This window comes from Ictidomys tridecemlineatus, chromosome 6 (assembly GCF_052094955.1).
Source record: "Ictidomys tridecemlineatus isolate mIctTri1 chromosome 6, mIctTri1.hap1, whole genome shotgun sequence".
NCBI classification, from domain to species: Eukaryota; Metazoa; Chordata; class Mammalia; order Rodentia; family Sciuridae; genus Ictidomys; species Ictidomys tridecemlineatus.
Genome location: NC_135482.1, coordinates 84427971 through 84448779, shown reverse-complemented (window position 1 = coordinate 84448779; position 20809 = coordinate 84427971). Strand labels below are relative to the sequence as shown.

Sequence of the window (20809 nt, the reverse complement as noted above, 5' to 3'; positions counted from 1 at the left end):
ATGGTTTATGCAAGCCTTGAGCTAAGCAGCAAGAAAAAATCTATAGAAGATACATAAAGGTAGAAGGGGGAGGTGGCATGTGGAACAAAGCAAATCACATCAGAAAACCATCAAGCAAAAAAGGAAAGTAGCAAGGAATGATGAGACAGACAAAATAATTGCAAGACAGAAAACTAACACAATACAACAGTATACTATGACTTTGCAAAAATTGCGTTAAATGTAAAGGGATTAAATTCACGAATCAAAAGGTATGGAATAGCTGAATGGATTAAAAAAAATAAGATCCAGTGATATGTTCTTTACAAGGACTCACGTTAAAATTAAAGACACACATAGGCTGTAAGTCAAGGAATATGAAGATATTTCATGCCAATGATAACCAAAAGAAAGCAGTATGGCTATCATTACATATACCAACAAAATAGACATTAAATCTAAAACTTCTCTAGAGATAAAGATCATTTATAACAATAAAATGGTAAATTCAACCAGAATATATAACAATTTTAAATATGTATGTCAGAACACATATATGTAAAGCAAATATCAACAAATTGATGGGAGAATTCACAGTAATTCAAAATTTGTAGTAGGAGAATCTATTACTTCATTTCTTGATTTTTTTTTTTGTGCTGCTATTATGTGATACCAGAGTCTGGGAATTTAAAAGAACAAATATTTATTTCTTACAGTTCTGAAATCTAGGAAGCCCAAGATTGAGAGACTCACTGATACCAATGGCCTTCATGCTGCATCATTCCATTTTGGAAGGTGGAATGGCAAAAGAGGATAAGAGCAAGACAGAGAGGGAAGGGGATTGAAATCATCCTTTTATAAGGAACCCACACCCCAATGACTAATCTACTTCCATAATAACAGCATTAATTAATTCCTGAGAACAGAGCCCTCATGACCTACTCAACCCTTAAAGGTCCTACCTCTCATCACTGCAGCACTATGGATTAAGTTACTAACACATGAACTTAAGGCACCTTTAAACTAGAACTCCCCACTTACAAAAATGGGTACAACCATCAGACAGAAAATAAATAAAGAAAAGAATTGGCTTGAAAAGACCATAAACCAAGTAGACCTAACAGACACATACAGATCTTTCCACCCAATGGCATCCGAATCACATCCATCCTCTTAAGCACAAAATAAGTCAACAAATTTAAGAAAATCAAAAGGAGTTCAAATATCCTTTTAGTGATAATGGAACAAAACTAGAAATCAAAATCAAGGAAATAGGAAAATTCACAAATACATGGAAACCAAACAGTATGCTCTTGAACAACCATTGGGTTAAAGAGGAAACCAAAAGGGAAAGTAAGACGTATGTTGAGGAAAACAATGAAATGAGCACAGCATTCCAAAACTTGCAGGACAAGGCACAGGGAGTAACAACAAGGAAGCTTATGGTGATGAATGCTTGCACTGGAAAAGAAGAAATATCCCAAATAAACAGCCTAATTTATACCTTGCTGAGCTACAAATCTAAGTCCAAAGTTAGCAGAGGAAGGAAATAATAAAGATTAGAGGAGAAATAAATCAAATACAGGTTAAAAATGCAGAAAAAAATCAACAAAACTAAATGTTGGTTTTTCAGAAGATAAACAAAATTAACAAACCCTTAACTAGATGAACTACAAAAGAGAGAGAAAGCCTTGAATAAATAAAATCAGATATGAAAGAAGAGATGGATGCCTCAGAAATAAAAATGACTATAACAGACATCTATGAACCCTTAAATGGCAACAAACTGGATAACTTAGAAAAGATGAATAAATGCCTAGAAGCATAAAACCTACAAGACTGAACTGTGGAGAGAGATGGAGATTGAATTAATAAATAAGAATCAACAAAGAAAATCCTAGGCTTCACTAGTGAATTGTTCCAGGTATTTAAGGAATTAATGTTAATCCTTCTCATATTCTTACAAAAAAACTTGAAGAGGATGGTGCATTTCCTATTTCATTTCATGAAGCCAAATTACCCTGATGCCAAAGCCAGACAAAGAGATACAAAAAAAGAAAGCTACAAGCCAATATCCCTGATGAAAATAAGTGCAAAAATCCTCAACAAATACTATCAAATTTAATTCAGCAGCCCATTAAAAGGACCACGCTTGCTGAAAAATCTGAATCCTAGCTATTTGAGACACTGAGGCAGGGAAATCTCAAGTTATGGTAGCTTCAACAACTTGGTGAGACCCTGTCTCAAAAATACACAAATTAAAAGGGCTGGAGATTTTAGCTCAGTAGTGGTGCACCTCTGGGTTCAATCTCAAGTACTGAAAAAAAAAATTTTTTTAATAAAAATCTCATATCCCATGATCATATGAAATTAATTCCTGAGATATAAGAATGACTAAACATAGGCAAATCAATTAATCTGATAAAATTTTGACAGAATTAAAGATAAAATCAGATAAGTATCTCAGTGCAGAAAAAGAATATGATAAAAACCCTCAACAAACCAAAAAAAAAGAAAGAATGCATCTCAACATAATAAATTTTATATACTAAGGCCCAGATATTTATACTCTGCAGTGAAAAATTGAAAGATTTTCCTTTAAGGTCTGGAATAAAACAAGGATGCCTACTCTCATCACTTCAGTGTAGTCCTAGAAGTCCTAGTCAGAGCCACAGGCAGCATAAGAAATGAAAGTTCTCAAAATTAGAAAGAAAGAAGTTATCCCTTTTATAGATGACATAATATTTTATATAGAAAATCCTAAACACTCCATTTTAAAAAAATTGTTAGAAATAATAATTGACATGAAAAAGTTGGTTACATTCCTATATAGTTGCCAAAAACTATCAGGAAAGGAAATTAGGAAAACAATACCACTTACACTAGAACCCAAATTAATGAAGTACTTAAAAATAAATTTAACTAAGGATACTATGGGCTAGTATGCAAAAACTACAAAGCATCAGTGACAGAAAATTAAGAAGACACAAATAAATAGACATCCCATATTGGTGGATTAAAATACTTAATATTGTTAAAATCCCACACTGTGTCCTAAATGATTAATAAATTCAAGGCAATCTGTATCAAAATTTCAATAGCATTTTTTTTTTTACAAAAATAGAGAAAACAATTCTGAAATTCATAGGGAGCCACAAAAGAGCCCAAATAGCCAAATCGGTCTTGGGAAAGAACAACAAGGCTGGAGGCACATACTTTCTGCTTTCAAAACATATCAGAAAGCTACAGAAATAAATCCACACATATATGGTCAACTAATTCCAAGAATAAATAATGGAGACAGGATACTCTTTTCAACAAACAATGATGCGAAAACTGAATATCCATGAACAAAGTAATGAAATTGTATCTTCTTTTTACACAACCCCAAAATCAACTCAAATTGGGAGTAGCCTAGAAGAAAAAGTAACATCAGTTTCACTCGCAGTAGTTCTGGCAATGACTTCATGAAGATGATACCAAAAGCACAGGCAACAAAAGCAAAGGCAGACAAGGAGGATCGAATACAACTAAAAAGCTTGTGCACAGCAAGGAAACAATAAACAGAGAGGAAGGACAAGTTTCTGGACAGGGAAAATATTTGCAAACTATACATCTGATAAGAGGAACATCCAAAACACATAAGAAACTTGTACAACTCAACATCAAAAAACTGAATAACTCAACTTTAAAATGGTATGAAGATTTAAAAAATAGACATTTCTCCAATGAACACATACAAATGGCCACTAAGTACCTATAGAAAGATGTTCAGTGTCACTAGTCATCAGAGAAATGTAAAATCAAAACCACAATGAGATACCACCTCACAACAGTCCAGATGGCAATTATTTATATAAAGAAAACAAACAAAACAAGATTGTTGGAGGTAGAGAAACTGGAACCCTTTCACACTCTAGGTAGGCATGCGAAAGGGTATATCCTCTATGGAAAATAGCACAGGGGCTTCTAAAAAAAATAAAAATAAAACAACCATATGATCCAGTGATCCCACTTCTGGGTATTAATGTCAAAGAATTGAAATTAAGGTCTTGAAGAGATATTAGCACTCCCAGGTTCATTGCAGTACTATTCTCCATGGTATGTAAAAAAACTTAAATGTCCATTAGCAAGTGAATGGATAAAGAAAATGTGTTGTGTACATACAGTGGAATATGATTCCATTTTACAGAAGAAGGAAATTCTTCAACATGCAACAATATGGTTGAACCTTACACAGATTATGCTAAGTGAAATCAGCCAAGAACAGAAGAAAAAATCCTGCATTAATCTACTTATGTAAGATGTCTAAAATGTTCAAATTCATAAAGTCAAAAAGTGGAATGGTCGTTGCTGAAGGCTAGGGGTAATGGGAAATAGGAATCGCTAGTCAACAGGCAAAATGTGTCAGTCAAGCAAGATGAACAAGCTCTAAACATGTGTTGTGCAACACCTATAGTCAACAATACTGTATTATACGTTTAATTATTCATTGAGAGGGTAGATTTTATGTTGTGTTCCTACCTTGATAAACTAATTAAAAAGAAAAGAAACATAAAAGCAACAGCCAGTAGGTAAAAAGAATGCCAAGAAAATGGAAGCCAGGTGAAGAATGCCTTAGAGTCAACAAATTAACCATTTCAAATGCTGCTGATGGGACAAGAAGGCAAGGACAGAACTTGGCCATCACTGGTTGACTGGAATAAAGAGCAGTTTCAGTAAATGAAGAAAGTAAATGCCTGCATGGGGTGACTTCAAGAGAAAAGGAGAAGGCAGAAATTAGAAGAAAAAATTTGGACAAATTTTCCAAAGAATTTTTCTGTAAACATATGGAGACAAATGTGTAGTAGCTGGAGAGTAGAGGCATCCAAAGAGTATTTTTCCTCTTAAGTTAGAAGAAATTAAAAAAAATGGTAGGTAAATGTGAAAGATCTAGTAGAGAAGGAAAAATTGAAGACACAGAAGAAAGAGACTCCGGGGTGGATTCTTCCTAAGCAGATAGAAGGAAGAGACTCCAGGATCTAGGACACAAGTGAGGGGTTGGGCTCAGTCAGGATCACAAACAGCACACACACAGAAATAAGACAAAGGCCACGTAGATAGATGGTATACGTAGGTGAACAGGTAGGGTGGCCAAAGCTTCAAGAAGTTCTTTTTTGTTCTTTTAGTTTTCTAGAAGAAATAGCAAGCAAGATCCTGAGCTGAGGAGGTGGACAGGAAAGAAGTGTAAGAATCCTAATGAGAAAAGAAAAGTGGGCTCCCTCATGCAGAACAAACTAGGCTGGCTCCTACCACTGGGCTCTAGCCTGTGCTAGAATTCTCTTGAGAATTCTGTTCTCAACTCAAATGTCATTGCCTTCCTTGAATACAACAAAACCAAATCCTAGGAAACACTTTCTACCACATTAGTCTATGCCTTCTTCTTCTGATGAAATCAACATTTCTATACAGCTTATTTGCTATCATGCCCACTGGAATTTAAGCTCCTTGAAGGCAAGGCTGACAATTTTGTTCTCTGCTGCATCCCCAGTGCCTAGAAGAGTGTGCACAGGGTAGGTATCGATTCACCAACCTTTGGGCTAAATGTTGAGGAAACTTTAAAGTCCCCAGAGAAGGACTGTCCACATAAGATATCTGTCTCTCTATACTGTGATTCTAGAAGGAGAAAATACACATACATAAAGGATTTGAGGAGGAGAGATGAGACAGTGAATTTAGTCACATTTTGGTATTAGCTCTTGAATAGTAAAGTTGAAACTTGCTACTTCCATGACCTTGCTGAGCCTGTCTATAAGAACACTGAAACTAATTATAACCTGGTGTGGAGAACTGATCTCCAAGTGTGATGCTAAGACAACAATCCAGTTTTCAAAATCTACCAAACAAAAATATTGTTAATAGTGTCTCTACTAATACTACTACTCTAATAATAATAATACTTTTATGTCTGTTATAGATTTACTTTTGTCTCCTTTGATATTGCTAAATATAATCTAGAGAAAATAAGGCAGCAATTTTCTGACATTCCGTAAGGAGCCCAAGTCTCATTACATAGCACTGTATTCAATCCTCTCCATCCACCTCTCCATCCTGAAGCAGACATGAGCTCTAACTACTCTGTCAAGGGAGGTGAATGTCCTCCTGATTTCTTCAAAATGAAACTTTTTTTCTTTTAAAAAAGAGTGTGGGAGTGAGTCACCACAAGATTAATAAATATAAACGTCAATTACTTTAAAAATGATAAGTGAAGTTTACATGATTTTTTTTAAAGTTACTCTTCTTCAGAGGCACATTATTCTGATTTAAATGATTGACACTAGCAAAGCATGAATTCACAAAAGCTGTCCTCATCACACACTTCCTTAAATGCAAGTGTAAGGATCCTTGTTATTTTTGTTTTATTTCAGGGCAAAATGCAGTGGAAGGAATGACAACCTCATGGCTCCTTAAGAAGCATTTTCAAGGGAAGGAAGCTGAAGAATTGGGAAGACCGTTTATTTAATGTAAGCCACGACTAACACACACTCTCCTCTTCCCCATTTCTCAAGATCTCTTTTACACAAAGTGGCAGAGTCGGCTCAGCTGGTTTTGAACTGTGCTTCCCCTTTTATGGAAAATATCAACAGGGATTTTTTTTTTCATGGCTGGAGGTCCTTTCCTCATCTAAATATTAAAGTCTGACAAGTCTTTCCAACTTCGTGGAACATAATCATACTTGCTACTTGTTAATTAGGAGCAGAGTGATAACTATTAAAAGTTGAAAGAGTTTCCTGATGGTTATAGCAAGTTTCGACATGATCCCAAGCTTTGTCAATAACCACAGGGGAAAAAGAAAGCAAAAGGAAAAGGCCTCTCTAGAGTCCTTCATTTCTGAGAGAAGAGTGGATGTTATTTACTACTGTCTCCTTCTCACGTGACATTCAGCACCAAAGGAGGCCAGAGAGGAGACCCGCCATGCTCAGAGAGTGGAGAACAGAACCCAGAGCGAGTCAGGAAATCTGAGTTCTACAACCACCTCTCTTAGGGTCTATATGACCTTAAAAATCTTTCCCTGCATCCATGGACCTCAATTTCTTCAGTGAGTATGGAGGAAGGAAGTTTGGAGGCTGGGGAAGAATGCCCCTATTCTAAACTGCTGTGTCCACCACACAATTCATACATAGTCTTGGAGAACATCTTGCAAAACATTTCCAAAAACTAGACATCATAGCCTTGCCACTTTTTATAGGCAGATTCTCAGAATTATGGTAGCTGGCATTGGTATGCCATTTTTCAATTTCGGAAAATTTGAGCTTTTACATATATTATTTCAATTGCTCCTCTAAATAGTCTTGTGAAATGTGTATCACTGTGTCCCGGATGAGCTAAGAGAGAAAGAATGAAGAAGAAAAGAGATTAAGTGATTTGCCCCAGAGCAGAAGGAAGTACTATAACCAACACCCAAAATATCTGTTCCTCTTACTTCACTTAGAATTGTAATTAATCAGTACAATCCCCGCTTGTATGTCTCAAACCAGTTACTATACAGAAAATAGAAACAATGAAAATGGAAAAATAAAAAGCCTCCAAGAAAGTTACACATGGTTCCCACAAGCTCAAGAATATATAACTATCATGTTGGGTCCCCACCACCACCATTTAATTCACTTGTGTCTAAAATAAATTCATCCACAGTGGCATATTTCCTAAAATACAGCTCCTGGGATCTTTGTAACATGTTATCCAAATAATGAGACATAAATACTCGATTTGTACACTACATACCTTTTAACAAAAATAAAAATATGCACATCATCCTACAGGATGGAGTTAAGTTTTATATACATTACTCAAGAAAAAGAAAAAAGAAAACAAGAAGCAGAATCTTATGAGTGTCCAAGAATAAAGGTCAGAGGAGGTACTGTCAACGCTCCATGCATCCATTAGAAACCTTCTTCCTAACTAGTAGACCAACCAAAAGTGAATTTAACTCAAAAGCAAATCTGCTTTTTTTTCCCCCCAGGGGTTAAAACTTGCAAGGCTAGTGTCACTCCAGTTTAAAAGCCATAAAGTTTGAACTTTGTTAAAAGTTTGAACTTTCCAACATATGAACAAGAGCATAATAAGCTCATGAACAAAAATAACTACAAATCTAGCTGTGGTTGTAGTTACTCTGCATTTGCCCAAATCAAGGTCGGAGAGCTAACATGTATTTGAATGTTACACTTTTAAAAAAATGTATTCCTATAATCACCTCATTTTATTCTCCCCCAAATCCTATAAGTTGAATCCAATTTTTACAGGTGAAGAGAGATTCAGAGATGTTCAGTGGCCTGAGCACAGAAACTCAGACAATGACTTTAGGTTCCCTCCCTATAATGCTGTATCTGAGGTAGGAATGCAAAACTGGAGCAAAGTAGGTTATGGGGCTGATGGGTACATTTGAGTAAGCCACTAAAAACTTGGAGAAGATTTATCAAAATAATACCTAAAACTTCCCTAGAAAGCCAGTTTTCATTACCCTTCTCCACTCATATTCAATATGTACTAAGAAAAGATCTAGGGATTTAGACAAGAAAAACAGAAAGAAGCAAGGAAAGCCATAGGGGAGAATGGGAAGGAGAGAGACAGGGAGGATAAGTTTACCAACTTGGATACACCCCCTTCTAAACTAGAGATTGCAGCAGTATTCAATTGAATAAAGTAAGGACTGAGGTCTTAAAAGTTAAGCAAAAACATGTAATTGAAATTTAGACAGAAATGTTAAGATAAAGAAAACTAATGAAATTTATTAAAGCTACCAGAAATTTCATGATCTTTTAGAAGTTATCTATGGTAAATTCACTGCATATTATTATTAAGGTAGTAAAAAATCCTGTACAAAGTCAAATTCCAATCTGAATCAAATTTGGAAGAAATAATTTATACTTAATCTAAACCTTATTTTTAGTGCCCACATTAATTTGAATTTTTCCCTTAATCACCTCTTTAGGAAAACTGTTCCATTTCTTAACACCCCCCCCAAAAAAAGAAGGTTATTTCCTAAGTAATTTGAGTTTTCAAATTATCTCACATAAAATTAGATTTAAAAACATTCAACTATATTCTCTAGAATCTGTTCCTACTTACAGCAACTCGTCTAATACCATTTCTTGTAGTGGAGTATTCCAAAGGATTTCAGTAATATCCAAATGAGAAATCTGGACATGGTGATAGCTGAGATCCACTCCAAAATGAAATCATATGAACTGCTATTACTGACTTTATTATTAAATAAATCTTCAAAATTATGGTTTTGAAAATTCATTATGATGTAAGCTAAGCAAGAAACTCTGTATATACATGATTGTATATTTTTCTTACAGTTTATCCACAGAAATAATTTATTTGTAAGCAACTGCGCCAGTCTACAAGTGGCCAGACTGGTCTTGAAGCACCAAAAAATAAACTTAAATGAAGGAACTCCCCCAAATAAGTAATTATTATGAAAACTGAAGCAAAAGCCAAGTAATATTAGGCAGGAAAAAGTTAATCTCCATTTTAGATGTTTAGGCTCTAGAAATATTTAATTATTACTAAAAAACCAATGGTTCTAAAAGTGCCTGTGCATATTTCATAATTTGAAGAGAGCAAGCATACCAATCTAAAAATGGACATAGTTTTGCATGTCAGTTATAACAGATGCACACAAAAACACATGAAATATATTATGATTATGGCTATAATATATATAGTTACAGTTTAACTATAAAGTAATGTGACATATTTTGAACCTATTTTAAACTATGTTTTAAAGCGTCACAGACAAATCAGTGTGATCCTTTAAAGAAGTGAATGTAGGAAACCCTACATTCATCTTGTTGCTACTACTTCTTATGACTCTTTCGGGAGTCTCTGCTTTGTAATCCTCCCATTCATGACTAACATAAGAAAATGGACCCTTAATTGAGCTCCACAATTTGAGTTTTCCTCCACGGCCTTCCGTTTTTTGATTACCTGTTGTCTTTACTCACCAGACCTGGTCAAATACATACTTTGACTATTTTCAAAGCCTGTTTTCCTTCCATGTTAGAAAAATGACTCATTGAGGCTACCAAAAGAGTACGCCTCCAGCCCTTCTAAAGAGAAGTTCTCAACTATTATGAGCAATTTTAGTAGTCACAGAATTAACAAAAGGACTTTTTTGGGCAGAAGAACTGTTGAAATTAACAATAAAGGTACATAAAGTGATCAATTCTGTTAAGTAAGCCTACTGAGAGGAAGTATCCAATAGAGCTTACTAAAACAGGAGTCAAAGAGATCCTTTTCTTCTCTATATTGCCAGGGGAAAAATAATTTAAGGAAGTGTACCAAACTCATATTATTTTAGACTGTCAAAATAGCTGAGTTTTTGTAGGTACCTGGTTTCATATACTTCTTTGTGCTACCTTGAGATCTGACTACTTGGAACATAAGAATCCTATCTGGAACTACATCTAGCTCTATGAGATTTGGGTCTGTATTGCTTTCTCAACATGCAGATTTGACCCAAAGAACTACGTGAAGGTCAATGGAGAGATAGAGAAAAATGCACTGAGATAGGCTGAAAAGACATTAGTTGGACTTTACATTAAGCTGACATTCCTCTATGTTCCCAAAGAACACGCATCCTACTGCAAGAGCCATTTCATTGGTAAGCCAATGTCAAAAGCACTGAAAAGAGGAAACAAGAACAGGATAGTTTACAGTATGAAGTGGGTATACTTGAAATTTTCAGTGAGATCATTTATCTGAATATCATCATTCACCAATAATGCCTAGCAAAATAAATTTCATATGACTGATTTCAAGTAAAACAGATTACTGATAAAAAGTGCCATTATCAGGGGCTGGGGATATAGCTCAGTTGGTAGAATACTTGCCTCACATGTACTAAGGCCCTGGGTTCAATCCCAGCACCACTACCCCACCCTCCACACACACACACACACAAAGTGTCATTTAACCATAAAAAGATTAATGGCTCTTCAAACTGAGACTACCATTTTACTTCTAATTCCAAGAACTTGTGCCTAAATTATTTTATAATGAAATAAGAGGTGATCATGTATAAAAGCACTAGATTTTGAGGATCACAGATGAATCATAGTTTTCAAAATGAACATTATAAAATGAGTTCAGTAGTAGGTAACCAGAAACCAAATGACTTCAACTGCTAAAAAACCAACCAATACCCTCTCAAAAAGAAGACTTACAATTTCAATGAAACCTTTGTCTATATTCTGTAACTACTACTTACTTCCACCATAGAAAAGTAATTTAATTTAGAAATCTGTCTCCAATGAATTTCTAACTTTGCAACTAATTATCATTTAAAGTTTTAAATAAATTCTTTGTTTTCTTCACACCTCTGACACATAAATTCATTTCTAAGTTTTTTTCTTTCCATTCCAAATTAAGATTTTTTTTTCTAGAAACATAATGAATCTGATATCCTATTGAAATTAAATTGTGGTCATTTCCACTTGGTGAGCAAGATGTCCCAGATAAAAAGATAAAGTGCCAATTTTCTAAATGAGTTAGAGTCATTGTTGACATTAGAACTCAGAACTTCTCTATCCTGGATTTAGAAGATAATTTGATGTTAATAATTTGAAGTTAATTTCTCACATACACAACAAAGTTCTCTGCTGATACATGGAACACGGGCTCTTTATAACAAATACCCTAAAGATCTTTAATTGGTAGTTAGGAAATATGCTTTTCCTAATCATGGAGTCTCTTTTAAATATTATATCTTTAAATACCCATTTAGGGAAACTAATGAGGTAAGACATGAGAGGGATAAAGAAGGTAGTATGTTGTTTTCAAAATTAAAATTTTCAGGACATCAGTCCAGCAGGCATAAAACAAATAACTAGATAATCAAACAATAAAAGCAAACTAGAAATAATATGAAAGCTTTTTAAAAAACTGTTATTGCACATATGCAATAATTACTTCCATCAAGACTTTTATTATACATTTGTTTTTATGGAATCATAATGCACAAGTGTATGCTATTGTTTAAACACATTCTCCACATCCCCCATAACAGAATATGATGACAATATGTATTAAGGATAATACAGAAAATGTGGCTAAATGCATTCTGTTATGGTTCCATAATACAGCATGCAAATGGTTCTGACTAAGCAGACACAGGAGACAGTTGTTAGTGTACATGCTGTGAATGTATATTATGAATAATGCATAAAACTTGGCTAAATCCTAATGAGTCCATTGACATCCTATGGGGTCCAAAGGAGGCTCAGATCCCAAAGCCTGGCCCTGGCACATTTCTACCCACCAATCACTGTAAAAAACAATACCATATAAACAAAGAACATTAAACTATGGGAATATACTTTCATTCTAGGTAAAGCTTTTGAAAAAAGCACCCAAATTGGAAGAAACTTTGCAAAGAGAGCTAAAAGTCCATCTTACATCATCACCTCACTTACAGTCCTTGAAAATTATCCATTGCAATTTAAATGGTACAAAAGCTGCAGTTGAGGGTTTGATTTGATTTCTTTTCTCTGGTTTTCTTCAGGAAGCTGCTATTACAAAGAAGATCTGAGCGATCCCTAAGAGAAGTAACCAAACCTTTAGACCATAGTGGTAGAAAATCTTCCTGCTTTGAAAGAATAACATTTACAAAATGAATTTTAGTCAATTAAATAAGGAAATAGATATAATATGTCTGAAAGCACCCTTTGCAGTAGAAACTTCTTAAAAAATGCCATTTTTTACACAACTTTTCAGTTTCAAAAAGAATGCCATAAGCATGTTTCTTATAATACATTTAAAATTTTTTCCAAAGCATTAAATAGAGACTCTTGAAGTCCATAGAAAGACAAGCCATAACTATTGTCCCTGCGTGGGTGCACCCCAAGAGGAGCACCTATACAGACATGTTTAACGTGTTATCTGAGCCAGAAACGCAGAGCTGAGCAAGCTGTGCTTGAGATGCACATAGTGAGGATGTGACAGAAGCTTGTGCGTGCGCGGAAGCCTCCCCTTGCAGTGGGAGTGGAAAAGCCAGGACAGCTGCTTCTTCCTGGTGCTCCCAGGGGCGGGTGGGAAACGGGCATTCTGAGAACACATCCCCAGAATACAGAGAAGAATCGAGGGTTGGCCATTCGGGGGATGCAGCAGGCCAAGACAAACCCTTCACAACAAATATGCAGAATGTTGAAGTGGGAGCTGGAGTTCAAGTTCTGGGCTAGAGTTCTTGTCAATCTGCCCAGCTCCGAGAGGTTTTCCCATCCCTTTAGCAGGTACCAAAGCTAGACACAGGCATGGCAAAGGCCCAGAGTGAACGCTGCCTTAGAGCCCAAAGTCTGAAAATGCTTAAGCATCTCCAACCCTGTATTCTAAAACGCACGTCATATCTGGGCTCAAAGGAGCTCCCCAGCCTACGATCACTTAGCTTCTGTGCGGTGAATTAAGGATTCACTGGAAGACCCCTTGTGCAAAATAAGATTGCCATATTTGTCCCATCTCTCACTTACCAGCATAGGCAGAAATAGTAATGATAAACATTTCTGAAACACAATCCTTCCAATGTTTCTATTTAAAGTACAATACTCCTGGGTATAGTTAAGAAAAAATCACGATAGATTTGAGTTTGTTTTCAATTTGCTTTCCTCTGGGAGAAGAACTAGGACAATGGAGAGCCTGCATGTTAAAGGGTCCGTACTAAGCAATTTAAAAATAGGGTAAAATGTTTGAAAAGATGGGACACGCTGACAGTTCACTTTGTTTGCTTTTCCGATTGCCCTGACTCCCACAACCAGGAATTCCACGACGAGGAATTAAGACTTTTAACAGGCTCCTCAAGTTGAAAACTTCCTGAGCACTGTATTATTATGTTTGTATTTACACCTGGGTAAGCGCAGTCACTGCTGCCAAGAACATGAAGTATGAAAATCAGACAGAAAAATAAGGTAACTGCTGGAGCCACTTCTGCTGTTTTTCCTTGTTCTACAATCTGCCTCCTCTCAAGTGTAATAGAACAAAGTTCAGCTACTGGTATAACAATTCCATAAAGCTATTCTGCCTTTGAAAACCATTCTCCACCACGGCTGGTCCCAGCTACACTATAAGCGGCTGACAATTGCTTCCCCCACACTCCCCAGTGTTCCTTCACCCCTCCCAGATGCCACCAGAAGAATAACAGAAAGTCTCTCAGTAGCACTTTGCTTCTCAGCGGGAAGCTGTACTGTTTGTGATATCCATTTTGATACAAACCTAAATTAGGCCTCTGGAAATAGGTAATGCATAAAAAGAAGCATTTTGTGTCACCAAATTATTATTATAGGTTACTGTTAACCCTTGGAAGATAGAGGTGAGCTCTGTAGCTCCCCACTGAGGTGACTATTTGTCATGAAATCATAGGCCGTACCTCAAAAGATGTTTCAGGTGAGCTTGCTACAAGGCAAACTATCGAGTTGACCTATAGGAATCTGATAGCTAGTTTAAGTGGAGAAGCCAAAAGAAATGCCAGTTAAACAAAAGGATCAGCACAGCGTGGGGAACCAGCAGTCAGTGAGCACAAGTTTAACAGCTGACAGAGCCTAGAGAGAGATGTAGGGATCAAGGTATTTTACTACCCCTTCAAAAGCTTTCCCTGCAAAGACTTGGAGGGTTTAGAGGGGCAAAAGTTCAGAGCAACTCATGTTTTTTTTTTTTTTTAAAGAAGTCCCTTGGGATAAAACTACTAACTAGTCCTACTGCAATAACAAATTAGAATACTAAATATACTGATACATATCAGGTATGTATGAGAGCAATACTTAATATACTCGTGTTTCTGGGTTTTCATACGGTTCAGATAGCAAATAATGTTCTAAAAAATTCTCTGTTCAAAAATTTAAATTTCTGCTCTATATTTGATTCAAATTATCAAAGAAGTATCCTAGAAATACCTCTGCATTATAATCCTACTACCAATTCTTGAAAGAAATTGTCATTTTTACTTTTTCTACTCTAAATTTTGTTTAATCCTTCCATATTCTTCCTCCTTCATTGCTAAATTAAAACAAGCAGCATTCATCATTTTAATCATAAACATGCTGAATTTAAAAATCTAAATCAGAGACCACTTTTAAACTGTATCAGTGATGAAAATGTGTAGAACATGAAGATGGTCTTCCTATTTTTTCAGTACAATGTGGGTCACTTTTCTGATTAAAAATTGTGTAAGAGTCATCATTCCACACACGCATAACTTAGCCTTTCATTTTTTAATATGCGTTTTTATTAAATATTACCATGTGTTTCTAGTTTATCTCACTAAAATAAATAGACACGGCTGAGTTCATCTCTCTCAAGACAATAAACACGCCAAAAAAATTCCTCAAATTAACTGATGTTTATTGAATAAATAACTAAACAATTAAAGCTTCCTTAAGGTAAGCATTACAGATTGATAATGAAGAGCAATAAATTATTCTGCAATTTATAACATGAAAAAATAGAATAGCTAAAACCATAAGAACTCCTAGAGAGTTTAGTGAACTGTTGGGTACTCGCCAAATTTCATAGCTGCTCAGAGTTTAGTAGCTGAGTCCCTAAAATTTGAAGGAAGTGTAAATGTTCTTCATTTGTTTCCTAGACACAACTCATAAATGGACAGGCTCTTTTATAATATCCAAGAATCTTGATTAGGTCTCATTCCTATCAGCAAGAGGATCTTCAGACTGAGAAAAAGCCTACACAGTCCCATAAGCTAAGGCATAACATCTTAGCATCAGAAGTCCTAGACCGGCTCATCATTCGGAGGGTGAGCTAAGATCCCAACACTATCTAATTCACAGAATTGTGACTAGCTAATGACTTGGCTTACTCAGAATAGCTAGACATCATCTGAATGCCAGCAACTGAAATTAAATCTCTTGTGTTTCCATCTTCTAAAATAATTCAATTTAAATATTCAGTAACATTTCATCTAGTCACAGTTAAAGCACCGCACTCCTGACCAGGCATTTTCTTGGAAGTTTCTGCAAGTTCTGTGCCCACATGGTACATACCTGTGCAGTCCACTCTCTGGATAGTTGTTTTTGTCATAGCTTCCTCCTTAAAAATATTCCTACACTCATGCTGCCTTTGAATCTGTTCAGTTCAAATTTAGATTCATTGGTACTTTTCCACAGTTACATTTCTTGTTCGACTGAGGTTTCTTTTTATTTATTCTGAAGTTTTCGATGTAAGACAAACAGGAATACCACCTTCTAAAATTACTACTATCCTACCATCCTCCGATGGAACATTAACGGGAAGCAATATTCTCAAAGCTATGAAGCATACACTGCCCTAAATTACACTGCAGTCGCTGCCCTGAGCTCACACATTTTTGAATAGAAAGGCTCCCAGGGATCTCTCTGTACTGACTGCATTTACTGCTTTAAAATATTTTTAACCCAGACGCTGAAGTGCCAGCCTTGCAGTTCCTCATGCTAATCCCAGTTTGGGTGGCTGTTCTTAAGGGAAAGCATTCAAAACATTGTAACAGTGCATCAACTTTGACCCTTTTCACTTAAACATGAGACTCAAAAAAAGTTTGAATTCCAGAGGGAATCACTGAACTTTGACCTGCTTAAAATTAGTTTTGTTTTAGTGCCTTCATGGTGACTCAACAAGCCAATTTTCCAGACACTTAAGACGTTTCTGCCCCTGAAGATTCCAGTTCAAGTCCACAGCTATGTTTGCTGGTCAGATCAGAACACTTTGTCCCAGGGTTTCAAGCAACAAATTCCCAGATCTCCATCTCTTTGCCAGATGTTGGCATTACTTGGTATTAAGCTGGATCTAAACACAAGTGAATAAGAATACACACACACACACACACACACAGAGAGAGAGAGAGAGAGAGAGAGAGAGAGAGAGAGAGAGAGAGAGAGAACAGTCCCTATTTTTTTTCACTTACAGCCTTTAGGGAAGCAAAGTTTTCCACTCAAAATTCAGTCATGGGGAAATGTTTACCAAGATTATATAAACATTACTTACTAGCCTAACTTCTCTAGAACCAAAACTTCTAACCTTTAGTTCGTACATTTATAATGCACTCTAAGTTTACGTTTATCAATAGGGTGAAAAAAAACTGCTGATATTTTACTTTCTCTTCTATTATATTTTAAAAATTTGTCAATGAACAACTATCTTACCACAAATGAACAACATCACAGTATTTCCTTCAATAGAATTTTGGAATTTCAAATGCAACATCTGTTATCAAAACTTTATGGCAATTTATAAGTAAAATACTATAAAACTAAAGATCTAATACATATTCCTCTTGCTTTTGTCTCTCAAAACTTCCCCCTTTTAGTAAAACAAACTTGGCAAAAACAAAACAGCACACAACTTCATTAACACAATCTGAGATATTAAAGGAATGAAGTAGCTATTCCTATAAAGCAATTCCAGCATAAATCCTGGACTTTAGAATCTTTAGAAAAGTCAAGGCTATATACACTCAGGAAAAGAAAAAGCCATTTAGTTTTATGAATCCAGGAAAAAAAGAAATGTTAATACAATTAGTTAACTAGAATAAAAGAATCAATATGACACAAATTGCTTGACACAAATTACACACCACTTTAAACAAGAAATCTGTGTGGTCTCCAATGGGCCAGTCAGCTATACTGAAAGGTGGTGCAAAAGGTGGTCTGCATCTTCATGTGCAAACAATGGTGTGCACTTAAACCTATCAGTGTTTGAAGAACTATACTGATGTTGTTCTTAAAACTTGATCCCTATTACTACTTCCCTAAAGCTGGAAATCAGGAGCTATACAAGATTATAGAAAGGGGCCACAGCAAAATTATATCTTAACTTTTTGCCTTCCTTCCACTAGAGATACTCAGAAAATAAAAACTATACTCAACTAAGTCTGCAATCATTTCTTTCATTTCTTCTATGTTTAAAAAGGAACACAAAAAAAGTTTTTCAAGAGGGGAAAGTGATATATTTCTGTATACATACTTTAATTTAGACCTACTTTATTTTCATTTGATTCATAAATCATTCAATACATAAATATTGAGTAAACCCAGATTTCTTAAATGAAGAAAATATTTGGAATTCATTCTGATTATTTTACCTTTCAAGCACATGTAACTATTTGGGTTCTTTTCTGGTGCTTAAGAAAACAATCATTAATAGTTTTAAAAACTGGATCAATTATTTACATGAAGAGGTCAACTGAAGTGAACATGCTAAGTGCTGCTGACTAGTTCCTTTGAATGACATGAAAATTAATATGGATTATGTAAGATACTAATGAAATACACATATTTACAGATCATACAGTAAATGGCAGTATTTAAATAAAATTATACAGAGATGTTCCCATGTAAGAACCATTATCTGAAGAATCTGCCAACATAAGATTAGCATTGTAGTTGCTTAATCCTTTAATTGTCTTAATAATAAAATATGCTACTAATTATGTTAGGTATTTTGGCCTTGCATTCTAAAAGAGATATTTGCATTTTTGTTTGTATATGTTGTAAAAACTAAAATAAGGTGTCATTAAAGAGTAATTCAACTGGTTTTAAAACAAACATACCTTGTCATCTAAGTTCAAATGTATTTTCCCTTCTTAGTGGTCACCAAAGATCAGACTCTACTGACAGCATTTTTACCTCCTCCTGAAATTACCCCAAGTTTAAGCATAGATAGGCATATGTACCCACTTATAAACATCCTTAAAGGTGAAAATTTTTTAATTAAAAACTCCAATTGAAAGTCAATTTTAGTCATTTTCATCATTTCAGAGACACACATTTATAGCTAATTCTGGTGAATAAAAAAGATAAATTTTGGTATGAAATATGATTAGAAAGTAATAAGATGGATGTTTTTTAGTCGGGTTTGTAAATTGTTCAAAACATAACTCTGAGAAAGGGAATTTTCCAAGATGTTTTGAACCAGGGCATCATTGAAATAAGGATTTGGCTTTGATGGTTGATAATCTTGAAAAACAACATTAATATAAATGCATAAATCATACTTCAATGTTTTCAAAAATAAAACTCCAAAATTTTCAGTCATACTCCACAAATATTATATAGAGAAGATACACATTTTCATTAGGTGGCTACTTACATTCATTCTGAAGTTTCACTGGGTGAAATTAACCACAGGTTGGTTTGCAAGATATTACATATGTAATATAAACTTGACATAATGTCTTTGATCTTTAAAAAAAGTAATATGCAATGTAAAAAAAAAAAACCTTATTTTTATCATCGGATATTTACATCCTACTCCAATCTGTAGGCTTCTGTAAACTTTTTTCTCTTATGTTCAGTCAAAACCTGACAAGAGCTCACTGTGGGATTATGCACAAAAACTGCAAATTTAAACAAGGTGTGATCGTAGACTTTTTCACACATTATTGTATCATGCTGCACAAGAACACTAATGTATGCACAGTTCCAAAATAGCTTGGGCTATTACTGCACAGCCTTGAAAACTACTAAAATCCTGAGGAGAGCACCTCTCAAAAGCTGTGCCTTTATTATTGCACACTAGTAAAAGGTTGCTTTCATTGTTTGTGTTTTACAATAGAAAAAAATTAATGTCTATGATGTCGCCTCATAATTTTAAGGTCCTATTTCTTATTAGACTCTTCATACTTACAAAAGTTGTTTCATCAATATGACTATCACAGTAGGACTCGATACTATTTAATCGACTCAATTATGGAACAAGTGTGCCTTTTTCCTGATGCTGCCCTACTTTCCTTTAAGTTGCATTTGAATTATTGATGAAATTGCAATAAAACATTTCTTTGTTACGCATAGTTGAGAAGTCAAGAAGAATGTTTCATGGTTAATTTTTAGACTTGCAGTGATAAAATAAACACACTTGTTGTCTTTTCAAGAAAAGTCAATAGCAGGGTACCAGCTCAAAAGAATGGCTGTTTTCCCTATTGTTTTGAGAAATAATATGCTGAAATGGTGGATGTAACTATGTAACAGAAGAAAATGGTAAGCAAAAGTACAGTATAGAAAAATACTACATAGTTGCCAGGTCTTCCTGGACAATAAAAGATTTAAACAATGACAAATTTAAATTCTGCTTTCTTTCAAGTGGTACAAAGACACAATCATCTATCACGGTCAGGTTCCCCCCAAATGGAATAGTTTTGGGGAAAATGACATTTCTTATATAGACTATAGCAATCACCACCTAACTGACTTCACTTTATTTTCCAAAGCCAGAATTATCTTTTTAAGTCACAAATTGGAATCCTTTAGTTACCTGCCATTGCTTGCATGATAAAGCCCCCAAATCTTAATAGGACCCATAAGGCCGGGTGTAAGAGAAGTCTCCTGCCTCATTCAACCTCATCCTACACAATCTTTTTTTAAAAAAATATTTATTTTTTATAGGTGTAGATGGACACAACACAATGCCTTTAATTTTTTTTTTTTTAATGTGGTGCTGGCCCGTGCTAGGCGAGCGCTAGGTCGAACCCAGGTCTGGCCCGTGCTAGGCGAGCGCTCTACTGCTGAGCCACAATCCCAGCCCCCTACACAACCTTTCCCCTTCTTTTCTTTGCTCCAGCCACTCCTCTTGGTTCCTTAATATCCCACACTTTCACCCGCTCCAGAGTTGTATATGTGCTCCTCTCCACTCCCACTCACTCACACCTTCTTCTCTTAGGTGGCCTTACTTCTCTTCATACCACAGCCCCAGGTCTCTTCCTCAGGAAAGCCTTCCAGGACTTCCAGAATGAAGGTGGCAACCCTGCGTCTCTGAAGAGGTCCCTGTGCTCTTCCTCTTTGATACATTCCAGAATACTCAGCACCACCCATCC

General features: G+C 35.4%; 1 protein-coding gene across 11 annotated transcripts in view; it reads right to left on the bottom strand.

The window, feature by feature from the left end:
• Sox5 (SRY-box transcription factor 5) overlaps nt 1–20809 on the bottom strand; it is a 955314-nt gene that overhangs the window by 913772 nt on the left and 20733 nt on the right. The window contains exon 1 of one of the 11 annotated variants that reach the window (XM_078015081.1): nt 16011–16351. The exons of the other annotated variants lie outside the window; for them this stretch is intronic. The gene's annotated coding sequence lies outside the window, so the exon portion shown is untranslated. Of the gene's footprint in view, nt 1–16010; nt 16352–20809 lie in introns of those variants that run through there. 11 annotated transcript variants of the gene reach the window in all.